The sequence below is a fragment of the Plectrocnemia conspersa genome, unplaced genomic scaffold (assembly GCF_051122295.1).
Source record: "Plectrocnemia conspersa isolate PC_06_02 unplaced genomic scaffold, ASM5112229v1 ptg000013l, whole genome shotgun sequence".
NCBI lineage: Eukaryota > Metazoa > Arthropoda > Insecta > Trichoptera > Polycentropodidae > Plectrocnemia > Plectrocnemia conspersa.
In genome coordinates this window covers 3,113,133-3,137,847 of record NW_028277177.1, presented here as the reverse complement: position 1 = coordinate 3,137,847, position 24,715 = coordinate 3,113,133, and the positions used below count along the sequence as shown (strand labels likewise).

General features: G+C 29.2%; 1 protein-coding gene across 14 annotated transcripts in view; it reads left to right on the top strand.

The window, feature by feature from the left end:
• The first annotated feature begins 18,317 nt into the window (after positions 1–18,317).
• Positions 18,318–24,715, top strand: part of wge (BAH domain and coiled-coil containing protein winged eye) — a 130,835-nt gene continuing 124,437 nt past the window's right edge. For 13 of the 14 annotated variants that reach the window (XM_088202735.1, XM_088202736.1, XM_088202729.1 and 10 more), the window contains exons 1-2: positions 18,318–18,419; positions 18,951–19,127. The gene's annotated coding sequence lies outside the window, so the exon portion shown is untranslated. Of the gene's footprint in view, positions 18,420–18,950; positions 19,128–24,715 lie in introns of those variants that run through there. The other variant, XM_088202733.1, reaches the window with a different exon arrangement.

The window sequence follows — 24,715 nt, the reverse complement described above, 5'->3', positions numbered from 1 at the left end:
TACACTTTCGAGTAGATATCTATAACTTTTTTGGAGATCATTGTTATTATTTTCTTTTCTTCTTAAATTATATATAAATAAATCGCTGCAGTTTTTCACGATAGTCCTTACTCTTCCCTAACACTACAATAATTGATATTATACTATAGCTCATCTAAATTCTTGACTACAACTAGCTGCTTCCAAAGAGTAGATAGAGTGAACGATTTTTTTTACATCTTAGATAAACTAGTTCCACTTAATAATGTCTAATTAAATAATTCACTCCCTGTGATTTATAGTCTTACCGAAAAACTTATAGAGAGTGGAAGAAACATGCCTGATTTAATAAATTAATTTTACAGTGTATAATCTTCCTTCATCATTCAGGCAAAACTTTTAGGCTTTAAAGCAAAATATTCTTTAGTACTGTATATATTCTTGCATTATAATTTTTAAAGTATTAATGATTGGTGGAATCTATCCTGATAGATTTTTTTATTGGCTTATAACCCAAGATGGATCTTCGCCTCTTTGTTTTGTTTCGTAATCCGTTTTTTTTAATTTGATGGACAAGTAACTTGTCCTGATAGATAGCATCAGTAGTTATTCCAGAGTTTTTAAGTAATGCCAGATTTTAGCGTTGTTTTCTATTATCTATTTTTCGTCTCCAGTTACTATATGACGGAAAAATGCAGATTTATTTCCTATGCGCGTTGCGTCCCTTTGCTGTCTCTTTATGTATGTATATGATTCCAAACCTTTCAGATTTATTTAATACATCCTTGGACACTCATTCGTGAGAAATCAGTCTTGTTAACTATTTTGTATTAACATCTATAAATTGGCCTCAATTTCAGCGGCTATTTGATCTTTATTGACAACCAAATCACATAAATTTTCTGAACATATAGCATACATGAAATATATATATCATAAACTGAACAAATGTTTTTTAAGCAGATTTTTTTTAATATTTTGTGCGTAGAATATATTCCAAAAAACTAAGACTAAAGGCTTAGGATTTGTTCACGAGTCAGTCAGTAATCCGGCGCGAAATTAATGCTACAGCTTCACTAATCAATTAAATGAGTCGGATAAGAGCGGACGGGGTAACGGTCAGTCGCGCTCCGCGTACCCAAAACGCGCCTGAAAATGAGGTCATGGAACATTGCATCAACAGCTTCATCTACCATATATGTCAATGCTATATCAAGAAAAGGATAAAACTTTTTTCAAAAAAAAAAATATTTTATCAACCAAAAAATAAAACAAAAGTGATAAATGTCAAATAGAGGCAAAGTTAGCTCTGTAAAATTCGAACTTTTTCTGACAGTCTTAGGATGAACCGAATAAAAACTTTTGAAGAGTGAGGTTTTATGTATGTTTATTATGTTTCTCATTCTATTTCATGTCTTTCTTCCTCTGAATTAGATTCTTTCATCTTCATTTTCACTACTGCTTTCGATCTTTTAATGTTCTTTTTCTGGTCTTCTTCCTCCTATTTCGCCCAAAACTTTCAAGTATGCTTTTAAATTGCTCAGCTGTTAAGAATCTATTTTTTTCTCTGTTGACTTTTTTTAAACCTTTTGACTGAAGCACGTATTTCAGTGTCTGTAGTACTGCTTCAATGTGTTCATTATCGGCTAAGCTTTAGCTCTATGAAATAGGGAATTAGCCACTGACGCAATCTATACCAGATAGTGGTGGAAATCTGCATGCAAGTATCTGTTGGTGTACGTGCTTTAATTATGAAATGTATATCATAGGTTACCGTCTTTTTTTCTGATTGCTAATGTGTCCAGGAAGGGCAGTTGAGTATTTTTTTCTAGTTCTATCGTAAACTTTACTTTTTTGTGTTGTATATTAATGAAATTGAGTCAAAAAATTAGATTGACCCTTCCGTATGGCCATACAGCAAAAACGTCACCGACATACCTAAGCCTAGAAAGTATGGCTTAGGTATATCAATGACGTTTTTGCTGTATAGCCATACGGAAGGAGCAATCTAATTTTTTAACTCAATTTCATTAATACATAACGCAAAAACATAAAGTTTACGATGGAACTGGAAGAAAATCATCAACTGCCGTTCCTGGACACATTGGCAATCAGAAAAAAAAGACGGTAAACTATGACATACAGTTCATCATAAAAGCACGTACACCAACATATACTTACATGCAGATTCACACCACTATCCGGCACAGATTGTGTCAGTAGCTAATTGTCTATTTCATAGAACTGGAGTGTCAGCCGATAATGAACACATTGTAGAGCTCCAAACCGTGAAAGACGCGCTTCAGTCAAAAGGTTTTAAAAAATCGGCGAATATCTACGGACGACAGAGAAAAAATTTAAAATTCCAAATCACCATCCATCATCGTTTTTCTCGTCGAGGCTATTAGAAATGGCTGCTGTAAGTGCAACGTGCGGCGAATGGGGTAACTGACCTGGGGGGCCGCGACCGGTCGATACAGCGCAGCCCGGGGGCCGCGGTGCCACGGCGCAGGCCACACCTGCATGCAACAGCCCCATTTGCAGATATGCAATTGACCTATCTTCCGTGTCGAACGTTGCCCTGGATTTTGAAGGCATGCAAACACAAGAACCGCCCCGTTCCACCCACCCCTACTCTGCGAATGCCCCTATCGATGTAAACACACCGAAAATGGTTCGCTATTTTAAAGCAACTTTTTACCATTTTTCTCTTGAATTGTCAACTACTTGCCGATACAATTCCATCGGTTATGAGCTAAAGAATCAAGCTTCCTTAGTATTGAACCATTTCCCATTACTTTTTCGAAAGATTAAGAACATTTTTACTTATAAACGATGGTTTGGAAAGAGCACTACTTCCGTATCTAGAACAGTGGTGAATAAGATCAATGTAGCTAATGCAGATAATGGGTAAGGCATTAGAATAAATCATGACCTCTCATTTAAACTGTCTCAGTTTTCCATTTATATATATACTCAAGTTATACTCAAATTCTACTAAGGACAGAACGCAATTTACTGTGGTATGGTACATACACCAGGCGCGTACGGTGAGATACTTTCCCTTTCGCTCGCTCGCGTGTTAAGTGACGAGTGTGAGTGAGAGATAAGTGCGTGCGTTATATGCGTTCCGCACGCGCCATACACGCATGACATACACCTTTCTTTCTGAAATCATATTGAATATACCGCATTATTTTTTTTTGGGATGACTTGTTATATTATAATTATAAGAGTGTAGGATAAGCAAATCATTTTAGAGTAGCTATTATATTTATCTGATTATCTAAATTATTCATATTCACAAAAAAAATCATGTATGCAACTTTTGCGACCTGTCCCTACCACCGGGCCTACGGGACTTTGCTTTACTATCGCTAGTTTCGAGAACAGCCAATAAACACTGTAACTATATTAGTATCTAATGCACAAATCTAGCTTTTAAAGTATTATTTAAATTATGTGGAAGTAAATTTACTTTTTCAGTAGTCAACTTAAAATGCAAATTACGCAGTATTGTGTCATATTAAAAATACCACATCACCTTTTAATTATTTGATCATTTAATTGTATCGTACAGCACCTGAAGTTTACAAATTAGGCAAAACCATTATTAAATAAATATATTCCCTATCTAAAAATTAGTAAATACGACGACAATATCAAATGACCTGTCTCTATCACCGCGCACTTTTTGAATTATTTATAAAAATATTTGCTACATAATTTAAATGTAATAATAATATTTTAGACTAAGCAGTGCACAATCCCTGATAGCTATCGTGCCTATATGTTAAAGAGACTTGCATAGATCAGCACAGCATCGTGATAAGTAACAGAAGACTATTAACCCTTTGAGTAATGATTTAATTTATACACATTTGTTAATTTGTTAGTATACACATGAAAGTGAGTTATTTTATGTATTTTTCCATGTTTATTTTACTTCTCATTTATTTATTATTATTTATATTGCATTTAAAGTAATTTATAGAAAAAAAATCAGTGATCCTCGACGTTTAATTACTTTGATTTATTTTACTACTTTTCTGTATTAGTGTGTTTTAATAATAGATTTTTCGGCTTTTGTAGATTTTTTTATATCAATTCAGAGGCTCTCATTTTAAAAAAAATATTATTGTATAACATATTTTTTGTTAATTTATATATATATATATATATATATATATATAATTTTATTTATTATTTATTCAGTTATATATGTTAATATATATATATCTAAATGGAGTACCTCAAAGCAGTGAAAGATCGACCGCCGTACATGTACGGCGATACCGCTCAAAGGGTTTAAGCGGTTAAGTTTGCAGCGTTATTTTGCCATCGCGCTAAATTGTCATTTTTAACATATACTATTTTCTAAACTTGAGAAAAGTAACTTATTTTAGAGTAACCACCCAAAGCAAATTTTTTTTTATAATAATATTTATATTTACACACTAAGAGCATGCGTCTCATCTTTATCACTGCGCACGTGTGGTTTTTAGTATACCGTATATTTAATTACATGTTTATTTTTTATCAGTACTGCCACAAAACATATATTTAATTACCATTTCATCAAATTTAGTTTATTAAAAATATTATTATAGACACAGGTCGTCTCTTCTTGATCACATGAATAAAGTTCTTAGGTTCAGGTAGATGGTAACAAGTTAAAGAAGGTGATATGAGACTGGCACATCGGCACAGGGGTAGCTTAGTTATAAAGTCACCAAAGCAGACGCAATTCAACCTTTATAAATTTTCAAAATAAATGAAAATTTTATATACATATAAATATAACAATGAGAAATAATCTGATTAAATACTAATGAGGCATAGTATCCGGGGGCGCAGAGAGGGGTGCTGTCTGGCCCTGTAAAAATGAGTCTGGCCGGTTAAGTTGTGCTTTCTAGAGGCCCGATAAACCAAGGGCAAAAGCCCCGGTGTCGGTCCCGAAACATTTCTAAGAAACATTTCTTTATCAATCTTAAGTGAATAGTATTAACTTTACTCTAGAATATGATCTGAATTTTGTATAACATGTTTACAGTATTTTATTATTTTAACTATATTGCTTTAAAACACCAAAAACTGATTATCTCCTTTAAAAATCGATCATGACAGTATCATTACCCTTTGATAATAGATTGTTAGATGATTTCTGCAATAGCTACATATAAATAAAATATCTTTTTAGTGGGTTACTTGCATCTGTATCCCTTTTTCTTTGATACTGTATATATTATAAAATAGTTCGCGTTCCTTAAAATTTATTAAGTATCTTACTATTTGAAGCCATATACGTTATATATTATATATTATACGTATCAGCCATTTTTTTCCGTCGTGCAGATTAAGTTATTAAATACTACTAGGGTTCCCGAATATGTATAAAGAAAGTTACCAGATTTTAACTATAGATATTGAAACACATTGTTACTGTAATATAATACATTTTACTAGAAATCTTGTTGTAACTCATCTTTCAGATGAAAAACTCGAACAAGCTAAGTTTTTTTATAAATAGTCGCATAATATTATTGAACTATACTACTTAATAGTAAGTAAATTATTATATATAATTAATATTTAGTAGATTCCATGATATGTATTGTAGCAAGAACGGAGATTAATCAATCAAAGTTTATATTGAATTTAAAACAATCAGAGCTATTTAGGTGCATTTCTGATTGGTCTAAATAAAATAGGTTTTACAGACATACTTTTTTATTATAGCAGCATGTTTTTAGGATGATTGTAAGCAATCAAATACCATAAAGTAAATAAAAAATCTGGTGACACTGAAATATTAAACTTTAATAATCTATATACACAATTTATACATAATACTTTTTTGGGAACCCTACATAATTTATATAACTGTATTTATATATGCATTATATAAGTGTAAATGTAATACATACATATATATTTTTTAATGTTCAATCGTACTGTATTTAATTGCAAAAATTGCTGCTACATCTCAGTGAATAATAATAAAAATATTTATATTTTTATGCCATAAAAACGCACAAAACACATATACATTATAATATATAAATAATATGAATGTGAATCTTATATATTGTTGTCCGTAATATTTTGACGAAGAAAAAAAAACTATACGACATATTCCTGATGGTATTTTTCAAAACTATTTAGTATGTATCATCAATTTGGTGTAAATAGTGTTTAATGTAATTTAAGTATTATGTGTAATCTATGTTTGATAAAATAAACTTGAGAATGAATGATAAATTATGTGAAGCATAATAACTGTTTATTTTTCGTCGCTTTGATTGTTTAATGTTAGCAGATATGATTTTATAAGTTATGCAGAAAGCTATGTTATTTTGAAGATAATATTGATGTACATAAAATCTGTCCAAAAAAATATTTATTAAAAAAAAACATTTGTCGTTCAACCTTGCGTATATAAGAAGGCTGATTATATTGTCAAATCTGTCCCGACATTTAAGAAGCACTGATTTTTCGACGTAATTCAGAGCTTTTGACGAAAAAATATACTATATGAAAATATTTAAACTACGATCGTTTGAGAGTGTTTCTTAATTTTGATAATTCGTTAAATGTGATGATGATGTCCATTGAGATGATATTTTTATATTCTATATCGATTTTTGTGAAAAAATATATATACAATATGATACATATACATTATAAAAAAATATTTATATTGTCTTTGATTATTAATTATTTTAAATTGTGTATGTACACAAAAAATGAACTAATCTTTAAAATTTACATTTGTTAAAATATATTATGTATACAACTAATCTCACTATCGATACAATCGATATAAAAATTTCAAGATTATGAAATAAAATTGTTAATTTTCGGTATATTTAAAGGTCGATTAATAAAATAAAGACAGTGTGTTTTTATTACGACATCCCTTCTACTCGAATATGTAAAGGTCTTATTGTGTCTTTATTTATTAAACGTCCCGCTTACATTGTGGGAATCAAAGTTAAGTTTAAGAGTCTCTTTTTGTAAACCCTTAACACGAATTTGAGATGAAAAGCTTTAATCTCCCCTAGAAAAGTCTACGGATGCAAAATATATTTATAAAACTATGATTAAATGTAATCAACGTCTGATTTATAAACGTTGTGTCATATCAATGTTTGATGATATATTTAATAAATCAAAATTAAAACGTTCATTCGAAGACTTGATCGGTGATTTTATAGTCGTATGTGTATGAAATATATATAATTTTTACTAAAGTTGAAATCTGCAGAATTTATAATTTTTTTTATATTGCTTTCGTGTTATTAGTATATTTAAAAAATGACAAGATGGTACGTGTTTAAAAATTATATTTGCCCTTTGCTTTTTTTCTTGTGAAAATATAGTAGAGAGATATTTTATGGTTTTAATATTGAAAAGATGGGACCAATCTAATGACAATCTGGCGAAAAATAATGTACGTTTTATGTGTAGTTTTCATACACTTGCCAGTAAAAATGTTCATCTTTCTATTTAAAACTCAGTATCGTCTCATAATAAAATATGGATAATTATGAAAATTGTTTAAAAAAAAAATAATTAAAAACATGAAGCTTTCGCTTGAAATTGTCATTAGAATCGCATTTGAGAGAAGTTTGCTATTATTATTCCTTTCTGAATTAACTATAATAATGTAGTGATAATTTAATTTTAATCGTACCATTTTGTCATTGTACTGGTCACGCGTTAGAGACTAATTTTAGCCAAATTTAACCGTACGTTATATAGTAACACCATTGAAGAAATAAAAAAATGTTTTTGTGCCATTAAAAACGTTACGGTTTGCCAAATTTTAACGCGAAAGCTGCAAAATTATATTGTCTTCTCTCTATTATCTATGACTAGTATTATCTATTATTATTATTATATCGTTTTTAAATATATAAAAATTAGCTAGAAGCTGATTGATCTCTCTGTAATATTTGTAAGAGACGCAAGCTACAGAGAAATTAGATATTATGCTTAATGACTTACTATTTCCAAAATAATTCCAATAAATACAAGCAGATGTGTGAACTTATATTATGATATTTATACATATATAAAAAAATAACACTGTAAAAAAGTCCATCGCACATATTTTTTTTAACATGCTTTAGCTAACAAATACATTCTCACGATGAAAGCCTACTTTTCAAGTACAAGGGATTTTAATGAAGAGTGTTATTATTATATTATATACTATTCTATATATGTATACAACTTGTGATATTAAATAATAAAGTATTGAATTTATTATCGATTTATTTTATATGTGTTACGATTATGAAAAAATCTATTTGCATATATGTTTTGGATAATATTTATAACATGTTTAAACTATATGATTTGGTATGGTATTGTATTTGATAACGATTAACTGAACATATTTTATGTTGCTTGCCTTTTTTTAATACTTCTTTATTCGTTGTTGTGTAATAGCCCCTCATTATGTATTGTGGATATTTGTATGTAGTTATCGTGTATTATTAGATTTTAATAGATTTTTACATATATTGTATAATAAAATATGCAACTGGAAATAATGAAGGCGATATTTGCTTTACACATTAAACATTAACAATATCCTTTTTCTAAATTTATAAATATATAAAATATCTACTATGATCACTTTTATATTGTTAATTTAGCATATTATTTATTTTTGGGAATCATAATGTAAAGCACCTATCGCCATTTAGTAGATTAAACAAAATGTTATTAACGCTATGTGTATAACGTATAATTTTCAAAACTATGCTTTCGTTGTCGTGTCATGCACCATTTCGTTAATCGATAGCCTATTGTGCAAACATTTTAGTGTGTAAAACTATATACGATCTTTTCGATCATGTTAATAAGCATTCCGCTTTGATTTGATGAACTTACTAATTTTAAAAGACAAAAATAAACATAAAAATCTATTTAATACTTGTGTAATGTATTGTAAATTGAAAAAAAATATAAAACATTTATTGAATGTTTATACAGAATTGTATTATGTAAAAAAAATGTGAAGCTTTATGAACTCTACATTAAAAATTTACACGAATTTGTGAATCATCTAAAAAAATAAATATATTTATACATGCAAAGTTGTTTTGTGTTTAACGATGAGTACTGTTTTTATTTTATTTCTTGTATATTTAAAGAAAAGGTAAAGAACTTATACTGAAATTGGGAAGAATTCTAGAAAAATATGGGCTTCAAAACCTAGTGTGTGACATAGCCCATATATAAATATTGTACATATATAATTGATTGTGATAAATGTTTACTATTGACTAAAATATTAAAATAAACAAATATTTTATAAATTAATTGCCTTTCTTTTAATTGTATACATTTCCTTTGGAGCCTAGATTACTTGATATGATCATATAAAAAAGTTTATAAAATTTGATATTTCAAGTTTATCATTTTAATAGACTGTCTATTTTCATCTTGACATATTTATTTGGTCACAAACTAGACGGTATTCTGGCAACATGAAGGCGGCAGGGAAAACATTCTTTGGTGGACCATGACGGGAATACGACGACCGACGGGGCCTCGTTCATAACATTCAATAACGATGCAACTATTTTTTCGATTCAGCAGGATCAGGGTGAGTGGCTCTGTAGCGGCATTTGATGATGCGGTGTCGGCCATTTTGATCTGAATCTATTATGTAAAAATAAAGCAAAATATATGATAAAAAATGATCAATTAGTATTAAAAGAAAACACTGCACAAAACTATATAATATTAAAAATATTTAGTTTCGTAGATAACTAGCACTATACTAACATTTTAAAAGCTACGCCCATTTTGTTTATAAATGTTTAAAAAATGAACATAAATAAGATAAAAACAAACCCTAATGCGAAAGATCCAACGAGTTGCACCATTTAAACACCTATTTTAAATATTTTGAAAAGGAAATAGCAACTCCTTTCGACAAAAAACCTAACTAACAATAAGAAAATACTCAATACAAAAATTGTGTAATTTTTTGTAACATTGAATGCTCGCAAGCATCATAAAAACTACCTTTTTGTGCATAAAGTTGCAATAGACAATGTGTCTATTCGACTTAAAAACTGTTATTTTAATCTACCCCTTGCATTAACGATTTCTAAAGTTTACTTCAAGGCGTGAAATATTTCGTTGACAAAAAAACAAATAAATAATCACACTCTACAAATCGCATTAAAATATTGCGTGATAAAAAATGCTGCTTGCAGATAAGAAAATTCGAACGATGAACAAATATAATAAAAAAGGAACTGCTCTACAACTATGGGTGAGACCACACCCACGGGCCGGTGTATACTGCAAATAGACAAATACCGTTCGAGTCATCGTGAAAGATTGCAATTCACGCAGTCAATTAGGCCGAACATTTATAAATATAATGTCGATGCAAATTATATTTATGTCCTGCTTCCGTTATATGGAGAAAAGCGCGAATAAGCAGAGGAGCTTTAATCATCTTGATGGCGGATTGTGAATAATCAATATTCCACTTCAGAAAAACCATTCGAAATCTGACCTTTTAGTCAGTTTAACTCAAAAAATGAGATCACCGGCGACTGTATAACAATCGGGCTAAATATTATTAAATATAGCAAAAATATGTGTAATACAAAGTTTTAAGTTTAAGCCTAAGCATTAACACAAAACATTAAAACAACACTTGATACACTACGAGCTCTTCTTTTTTTTGGATTAATCAAGCATTAATTAACATCAGTTGATTAACTAATATAAGAATAATTATCTAAGCTTTCTATAAAACAGTCAGAACAATAAAACAGAATAGAAGTGCAATAAAATAAACATTTTTATTTATATGCTCTACAAAAAACATTGCTTTTATACGCAGTTAGTCAACTTTTATAAGTTAATTAAATAATTAACCTGAAACACTAGTTTTGATATGCCATTATTATGACATCCCAATTAATATTATTGTTTATTTGCTCTCAAATTAGCTTCAAAAATACGTTTACCTATCCAGATTCAAAACAAAAATATTTTTAATTTATTATTGCCATCTATTGTCGGTATTCAAAATTAAAGTTACATTTATGTATTTTTATTGTAGCAAAGACTTAAACCATACAAAATTATAAATATTTTAATTTTAAAAGTATAAAATATTTATTACATATACAAGTAGACGTCTCTAACTTTCACTATAAATTAATTTACAAAGTTACTTAAAATTTTGCATGACCGATAATGAACGAATATATTCACATCTTCGAAACTAAGTGAAAGCTTCTCAACTTATTCGAGCCTTTATGCAAAAATTACCGTTGGTTAGTGCTTCTTTCACACTTGTAGAATGGACATAAATGGTACAAGGACTCCATACGCCACACCTAAAACGATCGCCCTAATCGTGTTCGATCGTAGAATCACGATCGCGATATTTTCACGTAAAATATTAATAGCACTGCATCGTAACACTTCGATATACATAAATACCCTTTGTAATTTAGTATGCAAATGAAAACTTTTTACCATTAATCGCAGATTGCGAAGATGTTAATAGAATGCATATTTATAATTGATTATATAAACCGTAATAATAAAATATGAATTACCATCAATTAATAATTCTATAACGTTTTCAGCATACGTAATAGGGACTTGAACAATTCGTGACTGTATTTTTTCGGCTTTAATTAACATTTGCGTCACGTTCAATACAAAATGTTTATTTATTCGAGCTTCGATATTATGCAATCTTAAACATAAATTATAATCTTTAAATTTAGTTACAGTAAAGCTAAAAAGTTATGCTAATAATCACCAACCCAAAATAATCCCATTAATAATAACCATTTGTTTAAAATAACTTTACCTATTGTTGCGAAAATCCTATTCATATATCAGCTTTTGCTACTTTAGCAAAAATTGCTAGAACTGACGTAATCAGTGAATCAAAAATTACATACATTTTAAGTACTTGTTTGGAATGTCGGCGCCACGTTCAAAAACAAATGGTCATAAACTTTCCGCTGCGACAGGCCCTAACAACTACGAAAGCGACCAACAACGTTTGGCTACATATTTTACAATTCAAAAAGATGAGGTGCGTTGTTCAGAACAGTGAACACCAATGAATAACGCTGCAACGAATTCAGGAACGTTATTTGAAGGGGGCATTTGCCACCCTTTGAGTTTGAGTAGGAAAATATATATCATTTAATAGAAATACTATGAATTTTAATGAAATCAAAATATTTTAAAAAAAACACTACTGGCTGCTTAACTCCCCCCCCCTGAAAAAATCTGAAATAAACTCCCTGATTCTAAACCATAAATTTTTCGTCAATCCTTTAAAATTTCTATTAAAAATAGTCTGCAATCTAGCTCAAAAATATTTTTTTAAATATGTAATTTTAGTAGATACGTATTTTTAACACTGAAAATTTTAATTTATCGTATTTTTAACACTAAAAACGTTTTTTTAAATAGCATTTATTTTACCGTAACGCGTTCTGAATAAATATTTTTTGTATAACAGTAGCCAAACCACTGTAGCATGTTTTAAGAAAAAATATTTTGACTCGATTAACCAATACTGTCCATTTAAAAGCCAAACAGCTCAGCTTTGTTGTGACGTCACAAGCATCTAAGCAAGTGAAAAGCATCAAAGGGAATGAGAATACCAATGTGCAAGCATGCAAGAGATCAGAGGATAAGACAATAAACAATTAAAATTAATATCTTTCTGCTCTTTTTCTAAAACCTTTAGTAGCGCTTTGAAAGAATGGTATCATTGGCACATTGTTTTAAATTCTATATGAACTAGAAATAAAAATCAGTAATTATCATATAATTATAATTCCAATCGAACATCACAGATTAGGTTTTTCTAGATTTTCCCAATCTTACAATTTGTCTGTGAGTAAAAACTGAATATCGTGATGAATAATTAGAATAAATTCAAATAAGGTCTTACATGGTAAGGTAATTTTAATGCATAATTAGTAAAATAGATGTCACTGATTTACAACTTTTGATTTCAGTTTGGTATCTTACTACTTACATAGTTATTAGTTATTTTTACCCTGTTATAACACATTGGGCTAACGCCTGTTACGTTTCAATGGAAGAACAATAAATAAGTATTTAAAAAATGCTAAAATATCAAAACAATTTTTTTCTTTGACTGATTTATAAAATATTATATTATCAGACATAATTATTATAACCTGTAGAAAAATGTTTTAAATCAATCGATACCAAATAAAGAATTGATAAGAAATGTGTAAATAACATATAACTGTGTTATTTATCAGTATATGTTTGTTATTACATTTATTTTCTATATACTAATATATTGTGGGGGTTTCTACCACCTGCTCAATTAATTTATATGTCATTTTAATAAACATTTTGAACAAATTAAAAGAAAAACCAACTCGTCTCGAAAGTAAGGTCTAACACTGGAAAAAAAGATCTGGGGACTAAACAATTGTATTAATAATTATTAATATTTCATGGACCACCAATTAGCACATCCGTCCCGAGATGAATCACGTTGGGTTCACCACTTTCGAGTAGAGAGGTAGACGGAAGAAGACACAACCAGAGACGCCACCACAAGTCACAAGAACACATTACGACAGATAATTCAACTCGACACTACAGCAAAAACTCTCTGACTTCCAAGACATGCCGTTTTGACATCACCACCGGATAGCGGCAACCGCATTTTTATATATGTTTGTATGTGCTTATTAATAAATGGTAATAAAATAAACTATAAACAGATTTTTGGAAGATATTTTGTCTGCACTCCTTTGGCATCAAAACTGAAAATTGTTATTTTTTATATTAAAAAATAACTGTACTAAAAATAAATTATCCCCTTTCCTGATGCCGTCACACGTGAGCTTGCCTTGTATAATAGGTGACCGGATTATTGTACAAACAAAAATTGCGCACACGAAAATTCCACACAGCAAAAATTTTGCACATTTTAGATTGGCAAATATATTTTACTTTTAATTCCAACTGCTTTATATTTTACTCTATTTTTAAGTAAAAGTTTGTTTAAAATTAGTTTATCATACTAATGTAAATTACGCATATATTTGTAAATTAGTTTTTAAACATAATATTTTTAAATTAAAATCTTATTGACATATGTGATAGAAATACTATTTTTTTATATTTATCGATATATTCTTAAATATACATACATACTATGTGTGTATATTGCTCATCAATGATCGGAATTTTCGCTGTGCGCATTTTTCGCTTGGGCAATAATCACCGATCCGTATAACAATAGGAATTGAATTAATCAAAAATTGGTTGAGGAGGCGGTTTATATTTTGTCTCTTTTAAGTTCAATTTTACTGACAATTTATAATCCAAAACGGCACCGTAGGAAAATTAATTTCTTTTTACTTTTCACTGATCACACAGAAAAGCTAACTTTACACTTCGACCAGATTTCATACACCCATGTTGTCGCCTTGAGTCGCTATGAGCTAACTTTTTTTTTATTTTTCGACACATTTCCATATCCAAATATTAATTTAATGCACAAATTTATATGGCCAGAATATCAATTTTTATTATGTAAGAAAATTACAAGTTTTGTTATCTAAATTTATATAAACGCTTTTATAACGCTAAAATGTATAACTCGAAAAGGGTCGAAAGCTGTAGCAAATTGTATGATAGCTCATTTATAAACAATATGTGTTGCAGATGCATTTCGAAATTTATTTCAAATTGCATTACGTCGGGCGGCGAAACGCCTTTGTTATGACGCCATTTTTATATGAAACTGCTTTGAAACTTGCTATTAATCTATTTTTAATTGAATAGTTTGCACAATTGCAATCTTTCTGTTATTCAATGTGTAGAGAAAAATAGGGAAATATTATTTTTAAACTGATCTACCTCGTAAATAAATTTCTCATAAATTAATACTATTACCCTATACAGAGGCATAATAACGTTCTAATTAAATCCTACTATTAATTTCCTCTTGGTATTGTATTGTCTAATGTTGATGATCATAATTCGTATTATGTACATAATATAATTATTTACTAGTTTGTCCTAGTTTTGATGACCTTTGAGAAAACAATTACTACTTCATAGTTATGTTTTCTTCCTTTCATATTTAATTGTGTTATACTGTGAATTGACTCTTTTTGTATACTTTACAATAAAGACATTAGTAGTTATACTATATTTTTATATATAATTAAAAGTTTTACAAAGTTGTAGTTCCAAACTATTCATGTTGAAATCTTTCACGCGAATAATATATGTACTTCTACTGTATATATTAATTATGTGTAACCATTTGCATATGCGAACTAAGTTAACTTTTTTCATCGTTCCTCTCGTTTTTTTCTGCGCGGACAAAGCTGGCGGGAAATCTGTTCTTTTTTTGTGAAAAGTTTTTTGTTGGCAAAATAGCGGTCCGCGAGCGGCCATCAGCTTGGGGCCAAAGCTGCTCTCGGGCCAACGCCGAACCACACCTACGCTTGCTTCAACACATAACGTTACACGTGCGTCAAATATATTAATATTTTATACTAGATACTTGTAAATCACTATTGAAAATGTGTTATTTATTAACTTTACAGGAAATTTAACCACTAACTAACCAAATTAAAGCACATTTTTGTAGGTTCTTTAACATTTTGGAAATATTTCAGCTTAATTACTCAGTAAGTAATTATACATAATGCATATAAGTTTATTTTTAATATTTTTCTGGCTATTCCTTGTATTTTATCACTACTTCTTTCTCATATAATATTAAGTCTAAAACTATATGATCACTCTGAAACATGATCAAATTATAGGTTTGATCAATTTTGAATATTGTAACATTTTAAAGTTAAACTGTACAAATCAGCATAGTTGCAGCTTTAACCTTCAAAACTAAAGTTTGTGGCGGTATTTCACACAATTCCAAATTGTATTGTACTTGTTTCTTGAACATGTAAATCCGACAACGTGTCAACGGATTTAGATGTTCTTGCAACTCCAGAAATTTGCGTTTGTATCGAAAAGTTAATGCATATCCAAAGTCATTACTTTGTACTAATGTTTTCATTTTTGAATATAATATTGATATAACTTCAGAAATCTCCGACAAATACTAACCATTTATATTTAATTTTAAATATTGCCAGGTCCTTCCTAAGCTTCAAAGGTAAGTGAGAAATGAGACGTTTTAGATTTCTCGCAAATAAAGACCTTGCACATTTTTAAAACTTCTACATGACAATATTAAAAAAAATATTTTTGTACTGAATGTCTATTTAAATATCTATTTAAATGAGTTTTGTATGGTTGCCATAACAACAAATACAAAGTAAAATTTCGTATCTAATGAAATATCTTAATAATAAAACATTTTAACAGCAAACACAAAACTATCCTTATACATGGTAGTTATTAATCCGTATTTTTTAGGAAGAAAATACTAATACGATAGAATTTATTATTTAAATTTCTATCACGTCATGGAAATTTAAATTAGTGATTTTTATATTATTTTAATTCCGATCGATTAGCACAGATAAGTTTTCCTAGATTTATCTAATCTTACGGATTAATATCGTAATGATTAATTCAAACCAAGCCAGGTGATGCAAATTTGGTATTAAAAAATCTTGTATGTATACTATAAAACAATAAATAATAATAAAACATTGTAATAGGACGCGACATTTAATGAACCTGCTTATAATCAGAACTAACTTAATTAAAACTGTTTGCTAAAGCCTTTGCAAAATAATTCGCTATTTTGTGCGCTTGTTAGAATTTGACCTGGATTAACAAGGGCGCTGAGAATTGAAAAAATTAGGAACCACCGGGATATAGTATTTGTTTATCTTTTTGAATGCATGTTCTTTTATTAGTTGTGCATAAAATATATTCTGTTTTGTGGTAATTGATCTTGGTAAAGAAATGCATAGATTTTGTTAAGCAGAACATTAAAACATATATTCTTTACAAATGTAAAAGACGAAAATCCATTTGTTTTATGCATTTTGTAATAAATCTAGTACATACTAATTGCAACACGACGGTTGTTTTGCCAATTTTAACTGTTCTATATATTATTTTTTTCTTTTTTTATGACTTTTCTTAAATATTAAATTTATTTAATTTAATTAATTTTTTCGTCATGGAACACATTATGCAAATGTGACATGTGTGTGTTACAGTCAAAATGAACACTACGTCAATTGATGCATTGCCTAGGTCAGTAACAGTATATACAGTGAATTAAATTAACACTTTAATTTGTCAATACATGTACTAATCATACACACGTTGTTAAACTATTCACAAATATCAAGACAGTAACGCGTGCACTCATAAAACTGCCTGACGTCAGATGTGTCAGATAGTAAAATGTGGCTGAACTGTTTTTAGAACATTAAACGTAACTCTCAAGTGATTTATTTAACAATGACAGTTAATAATATCAGTATTGCTAGATAGTAAATTCAATGACGAACGATTTTTTAACAAATCACTCAACCTGAAATGGTGAGATGCATTCCCTTTCGCTCGTTCGCGTGTTAAGTGACGAGAGTGAGTGAGAGATAAGTGCGTACGTTATATGCGTTCCGCACGCCCACTTCTTATCACTCAATATTGTCACTTAACACGCGAGCGAGCAAAAGGGAATATATCTCACCATTATTATACCATTTCTATTGTCATTGATCTATTTTAATTTTCCGAAATGAAATGGATTAAAGGCATTTTAAGTAATTTCAATAGGGGAAAATTTTATTTGCCATACGAGTAATTTGTGTTACGAGCTCCATCACGGAACGAATGAAAATCGTAAGTCAAGGATGCACTGTATATGTATTCTAAAACTCGTATTGTTTTATTTTTTTTTATAATTGTCGCTGAGCGAGCAAGTCCTTTCAGGTAGCACATCAGCTGCTTCAGCGTATGAGATTCATCTGATTTGCCTATTGACAGTTCTAATATCAGTGTCGCCAGTACGAACTATTTATCTACGAATCACTTTAACTAGCTTATGTTAGTCAGTTTATACACTGAGTGAAAGTATACATGAAATGTAGTAAAGTAAGCTATTATTTATGCACATTGCCTAGCTAGTGTATGCATTGCCGAGATTTACATTTTAACGTATCTATATGGAAAAAATAATTTGATTTATTGAGAACTTTTCAGGAACGTTTATTAAATTATTAAATGTGTAAAATAAAACTTTTTTTAATTATAAATAAGTAAACACTAAAATGACGTACTTTCAACGTTATCCTTATGCGATTCCCGACAGCCTCGCGGCAGCCAGTAGTACGCGCGCCGTCGACGCGAGAGCGCGTGCCCGACGTAGTCTTGTAGCGCGTCCGTGAACCGACATAATCGCATCAGCAGTCTCACGAATAACAAAAGTGCGTTACAACTAAAACAAAACAACTTTTCATAAATTATATTACGTTTCGAATCGAACAGACTCGATTCGGCCGTCGCGTTTTTACTGCAGTAGTTAATTTTTAGTGAAAATTCTAAGTGCGTGGAATAATTTCGGTGAACGAAAATAACGAAAAAAATAAAATGGCGGACTCGTTAAATAATAATTTGGAGAAGGACAAAGAATGTGCAAACGAAAGTAGTAGAACGCGATGAAAACGCACAGCTGACAAAAACACAAAAACTCCCAAGCGGAACGATTTTAGGCCTCGGCCGTGCGCCACCGACGCCGGCAAACACGTTATTTAGCGGCCATATCTTTTTATTTCTATATAATTCAAATAAACACGTCGATTCAAATTATATTTGTAAATCAAAGCGCGTTATTTAACGGCCATACTTTTAAATTTAAATTTTCATTTGATATGTATTATTATATGTTTGAATAAACTACAATCGGTATATGGCCGCTTTTCGGTCTGAATCTTAAATAATACGTTTCAACTTTACAGGTAGTGCGACGCAAAAACAGTGCTGTGATATATGAATGTAATTGAAATGTGCGAATTTTTTTGAGTACAGTGATTTTGTACAAAGATGGTAGTTGTGGCGGATGCTGTAGTCGTCGAGAGTAGTTTGCGGCGTATCTGCCGTCCCCGTCGCTAGGCTGGAGTACTGCATCATTCCAGGTCAGTTTCTATTAATTATTCTTCATTTATATTTATATATTTTGATCCATTTTGATCGTAAAAACGATTTTCGTACCAACAAAAATTTAAAAATATGCGAAAAATGAAAACTTGCGATTTAAAAGTAACATAATGTTGCTAGTTCAAAAATTAAATATTATAAATGTCTAAATTAAATAAACATATACAAATTTATTGTGTTGCAAGTAATCATTTTTTTAATACAACTGGTAATTTTTTAATATAACTTAAGCAAAAAGTGTTTTAATTTATAATTTAATATCAATTTCAAAAGTATTGCTAAATTGTAAATTTCTAAATAATATAGATATTTTTTAACATCAACAAATTAGCGTTATTAGACAATACTGTTATTAATAAAATAAGTAAGAAGTGGCGCATTTAAAAGTTGCTCATAATCATAGTTTTAAAAAATGCATGATGATTTTTGGATGTTTTCGACTCGTTATAGTTTCGTTAAAACAATTTAATTCGTCTAAAATATTATGAAAGAATAAAATTGTTTTAAAAGTAGCTGCATAATAATTTTAATAAAATTATTGTGAACTTTTTCAATTGTATAAAAAATATTTTCTAGCATTAATTTAACAAATAAAAAACAGTTCTACGATATTCATTGTTTGATATTTTAAACAATTTATTGTATTTTTTAAAATACATAGTATTGAATTTAAATATTTATTAAAGGAGACAAAAATGTACTTTGTAAAATGCTTTTGTTTATTACTAGTAGTCTTATTTTATTTTTTAACACTAGAAAATGGTTATAAACCAGCAACTTATATTTACTTATAATGCATTTATTTTGGTTCGGTGATTATTGCGCATAACAAAAATTCTGCTCCTAGATGAAACAATATGTATATTTAAAAATACGTCAATATATGTATATATATATATATATATATATAAATATATAAAAAAAAATAATGTCTGTATAACATATGTTAATATGATTTTAATTTAGAAATATTTTACAATTATATTAGTAATTTACATTGGTATGATAAACTTACTTTTGTTACTTAAAAATAGAGAAAAATTAAATCAGTTAGAATTAAAAGTAAAATATATTTGACAATCAACTCCTATATTCAGAATTTTCGTATGCGCAATTATCCGGTCCCTAATTATTTACCTGCATATTATTAAATAAAGCCAGTTTTTATACTAAATTTTTAGGTATGTCCTGTTTTCTGAGGCCGTTTTTTAATATACTTTTTAGCTTAGATAAAGTTACTAAAAGTGGGTTTAGAATTCATAAATATATTTCTTTTATTATGAATTTATATTATAGTTTTTTCTTTAACTGGAATAATTAAGAATAGGTATAACTATGTTCTATAATGCTTTTTCCAAAAAAATAAAGTGAAGTTTTTTTTTAATTTCTGCAAAAAATTTTGTAGTAGTTGAATTTTATTAAAATTAATCGAAACACTCAATAGTATTTTCAGCAATTGAAGTAAATAATAATAATAATTTTAATGTACTACTGTGTCGTAGTACATTTAAGAACTAAATTTTGAGCTTCACATTTTAATAATAAATTGTTAAGTAAAATTGCTCACATAAATTCTTAGTTTTTTTTTTATTAATTACTTATTTTTATAAGCATATTTAATCATTTCATTTCATTTTTACATATTTATCTATATATATATATGCACTATTTCACTTGGATTAAACTAGATTACTATTTTTAATATACGTAAAATTATACATAAGTTTTAAAACATAAAGCTCTTCTTGCTATACCCGATTTTATTATTTATGCGGCTAGTGTGTTTTATAATATAATAAAATTGTTTTAAAAAACACCACATGTTTTAGATAAAAACTAATAATAACATTTAAAATTTGTTGGTATAAATTGATTAGAACATATAATTAACTATAAGTCTTTTTCTGCGTAGCATAGTATTTTTTATTTGAAGAAAATGATGGTGTTACTTCTTAAAAACATTTCATTTAGTCGCCGCGACTAATCGCATGTAAAAAAAACATCTTCGTTTCACGTAGCTATTTCGGTTCATGTTTAGTAATACATAACCGAAATATTAACTCACTGTTGTTTAACATTAAATTATGTGTTGCTGTTAGACATGTATTTAATAATTTGTCTTCACAGATAGTATTTGATTTTAAAATTATTCATAAAAATTAAATTTAATAATGTAGACGCGCCCTTTTTGCATTTAGCGCATAACATTTTTATGTTGTTACAGTATTGCAAAATATCGAATAAAACTTAGAATGTACTTCGTACCTGATTGATAATTTTATTGTTCACAAATAAAAAGTCGAATAAGGCGTTATTAAAAATGCAAACAATGTTTTTTGTTATATGGCTGTACATTTATTTGCGGTTTTTTATTCACACACAATGACAAAAAAAAGTTATTTTTCCCGCAGATTATCGATAAGGTCAACGCGCCGCGTTTGACCTCGCAGGACCTTTACTAATTTTAGTCGTCCGTTAGTTTTTCAATTCATGTCACTTCTGCTTCACGAACGAATGCATAACTCGTATTCTCGAGTTAGGATAGTTTCGTGTATGCGAGCTTAATTAAAAGTAAAGAAATCAATCGAGAAGTTTATTTTTTGCCTAAACTTGAAGGTGACATCACGCAGTTTTTCTTCAAATTCTTTTGTATATAAAATATAAAAAAGTGTGTGCTTATATTTGTTAATTTTTATATATTTATGTAGGAAATTTTACCATTGCTCAAGGCTAAGTTAAAAATATATACACGTTTGCTTTTTGGTTTATATAAGTTGTAATAATTCCTATACCATTTATTCTTAAGAAATTGCGATTCATGATTTAACTTTTTTATTAGCTAGAAATAGCTTATTAAAGTGTAAATATAAATATATTTATTTGAGATGTTAATTTTTAGATATAAAATAACGAAAGAAATTAAATTAAAAATGATATAATATTTGCGATGGTGAAATTATATTTTTTTTATGAATCAAGAAGTATTTTATATAACCTTTAATAACTATTATAAAAGCTTTTAAACTGTAAAATTCCGGCCACTGTTCTTTAATTGAAAAAATACTCAGAATTATGTTCAAGAAATATAATGCTTGAGTTAAAAATATACCTTTAAATATTCGTTTCACCGGAAAACGCTATTTAATTTAATTCGACCTGCTTGAGAAATCAAGCAGGTCACAAGATATTTGGATGCTTAAAAATAAAATATTGGTAAATGTTTGTTGCAAAAAAATTTACATACACGGGTAGTTTTTTTTAAATCTTTATTTTCTCTAGATTTTAATTTGATTGGTTTTGTGAATTTTCTTGAAAATCTCGCGGTTCGATTTTGCGCTATTCACAAAGATGAAAAAATGTTATTTTTATAAGATTGGATTTTAAACTTTTTGTTTACTTCTGTATTCTGCTGACATTTTCAATCAATTTCGCCAGCAACGCCAACAGTTTCGGTGTCACGGTCCGTCAACGTGAAAGTACATATACGCCTTATTTTATTTTTACGTATCCACAAATTACGGCCGCGTTGAGATATCGGTTTAATTTATTTACATTCTGTAGCGTCATGTCGCTGGCCAGCTACAGTCAACATTTTAACCCGCCCGACGCAAAACTTCCAAAAGATCAACGCGAGGAATCCGCGAACCGAATAATTGCCTCACTAATTGAACCGCCCGCACCTCTCTCCAAAGTCTCGCCCAAGTGTCTGTGTTTATTTCTGATATTATGTTTGTTTTAATTCATTAAAATCATTTTTTGTAAGACCCTCTTCGCACCTGCTGACGTCACGGATGCTAAACAGGTGTTTCAGGTGTCGTTTCATCCTTTTAGAGAAGCCTGAACCCGTTTCGCCACATGAGTCTCCTTGGTTGACGAAAACGCGGAACGTTCTAAGCCTGATATAAATTCATACGTTAAGCTCGCTTCACGCGAATCAGCTTCTATAATTCTTAATAGATTGGAACGAATTTAACCGATTTGTAAAAACACGCTAAAGTTAGGAGAAAGCAAACTTAGATAAAGTAACTATTAATTATAATTAATAGGTGTACAAATGTTGTATTCTTCAATCTAAAAAAACTGGTTTAAAATGTATTCGATGCGTCATATAAAATGATTCATTAGTAACTGTTTTAAATCTGTAACTTTTTACACACTATGATCAATATTAATGTATACTAAAATGAAAACACATACAATTTATCTAATTACCTTCGTTACTCCGGGCTTAATCATAGCAAGAAACATACATTTTCACCTCTAAGTCGGAATGAAGCCTATAAAGGTAGAGAGCAGGGTCGATTCAAGGGTTTGTCGTGAGATTCACCCCCTGTCTATTGACGAAACTTAGATATAGCACGTGTCGCAATGGAACTTGTATTATATCATACATACATCGTTCTAATCATTCGACTGAGTTACGATATATGTGCAAATGTGTCTCCACTAAAAAATTTATTTCTCCCTTAATACTCGGGCGGATTGAGCCCGGGATTTTTTGTGAAAATAGGCTCACAAGTCGGTAACTTTCGCATGAATTGTAATTTTAGTAACTTGCCATATTATAATTTTTTTTAGTAAATTATTGTGAAGTATATTTACTAACTATATCATATAGTTATTTGACGTAAACAATATACGCTCAATGTTTAACATTTCCTTTACTGTGATGTACACCGAGTGTGCATGTCCACTTATTATATAAATATCTCTAAAAATATTTAGAATAACGCGTTCATTTTAGGTATTTATAAAATATATGAGCTATTATCGGAAGTAACAAAAATAGACATTCATTCGACAAACAATCAAAAGTATGAGCGATGTTGGCGTACGTAAATTTAACTTAATTTTTCAATATATGATATGAAATAACTGAATTTCTAGTTTTAATAATTATTAATACGATAATGTCAAGTCTTTATTTAAAAAAAAACATTGTTACATGTTAGTAAAATTAGTTCTTAGTAGGCAAAAAAAAAACTATTTAAATTACAAAAATATAATCAAAAAAATATTTTTTAACAAATTACATACCAAGTAGGCATAATTAAAAATTGCAATTATAGAATACTTGTAAACTGGCTTATACAATTTTAACAAATTTCAGCGATGATAAAAAAAATATTTATAGCGTGAAAATTATGAAGCTATGAGCCAATATATTAAACGAGTTAATACAGAATAATTATGATGCCGATACATTAATCGTTTTTAGAACTTATTTTACAATAATTGTTACCAATTTTCGACTATTATATTTTTCCAATTTAAATCACTACGTTTTAAACATGTTAGCATGTACACTTAGTCTACATCACCGGAGGCCGTGGTATTTTTTTACTGTTAATAAAATGTGTAGGTGTATTTGGCAGCGCAGCGCAAGTTTTTAAAATATTTACCCATTTTTAGCACTTATATTGCAATTATTTTGTAATTATATTCGTGTTTTTCCAATTTAAATAACTACATTTTAACATGTACATTAAGTCGACATCACCAGAGGGCGTGGTACTTTTTGTTGTTAAGAAAACGTGGAGGTGTATTTAGAGACGCAGCGCAATTT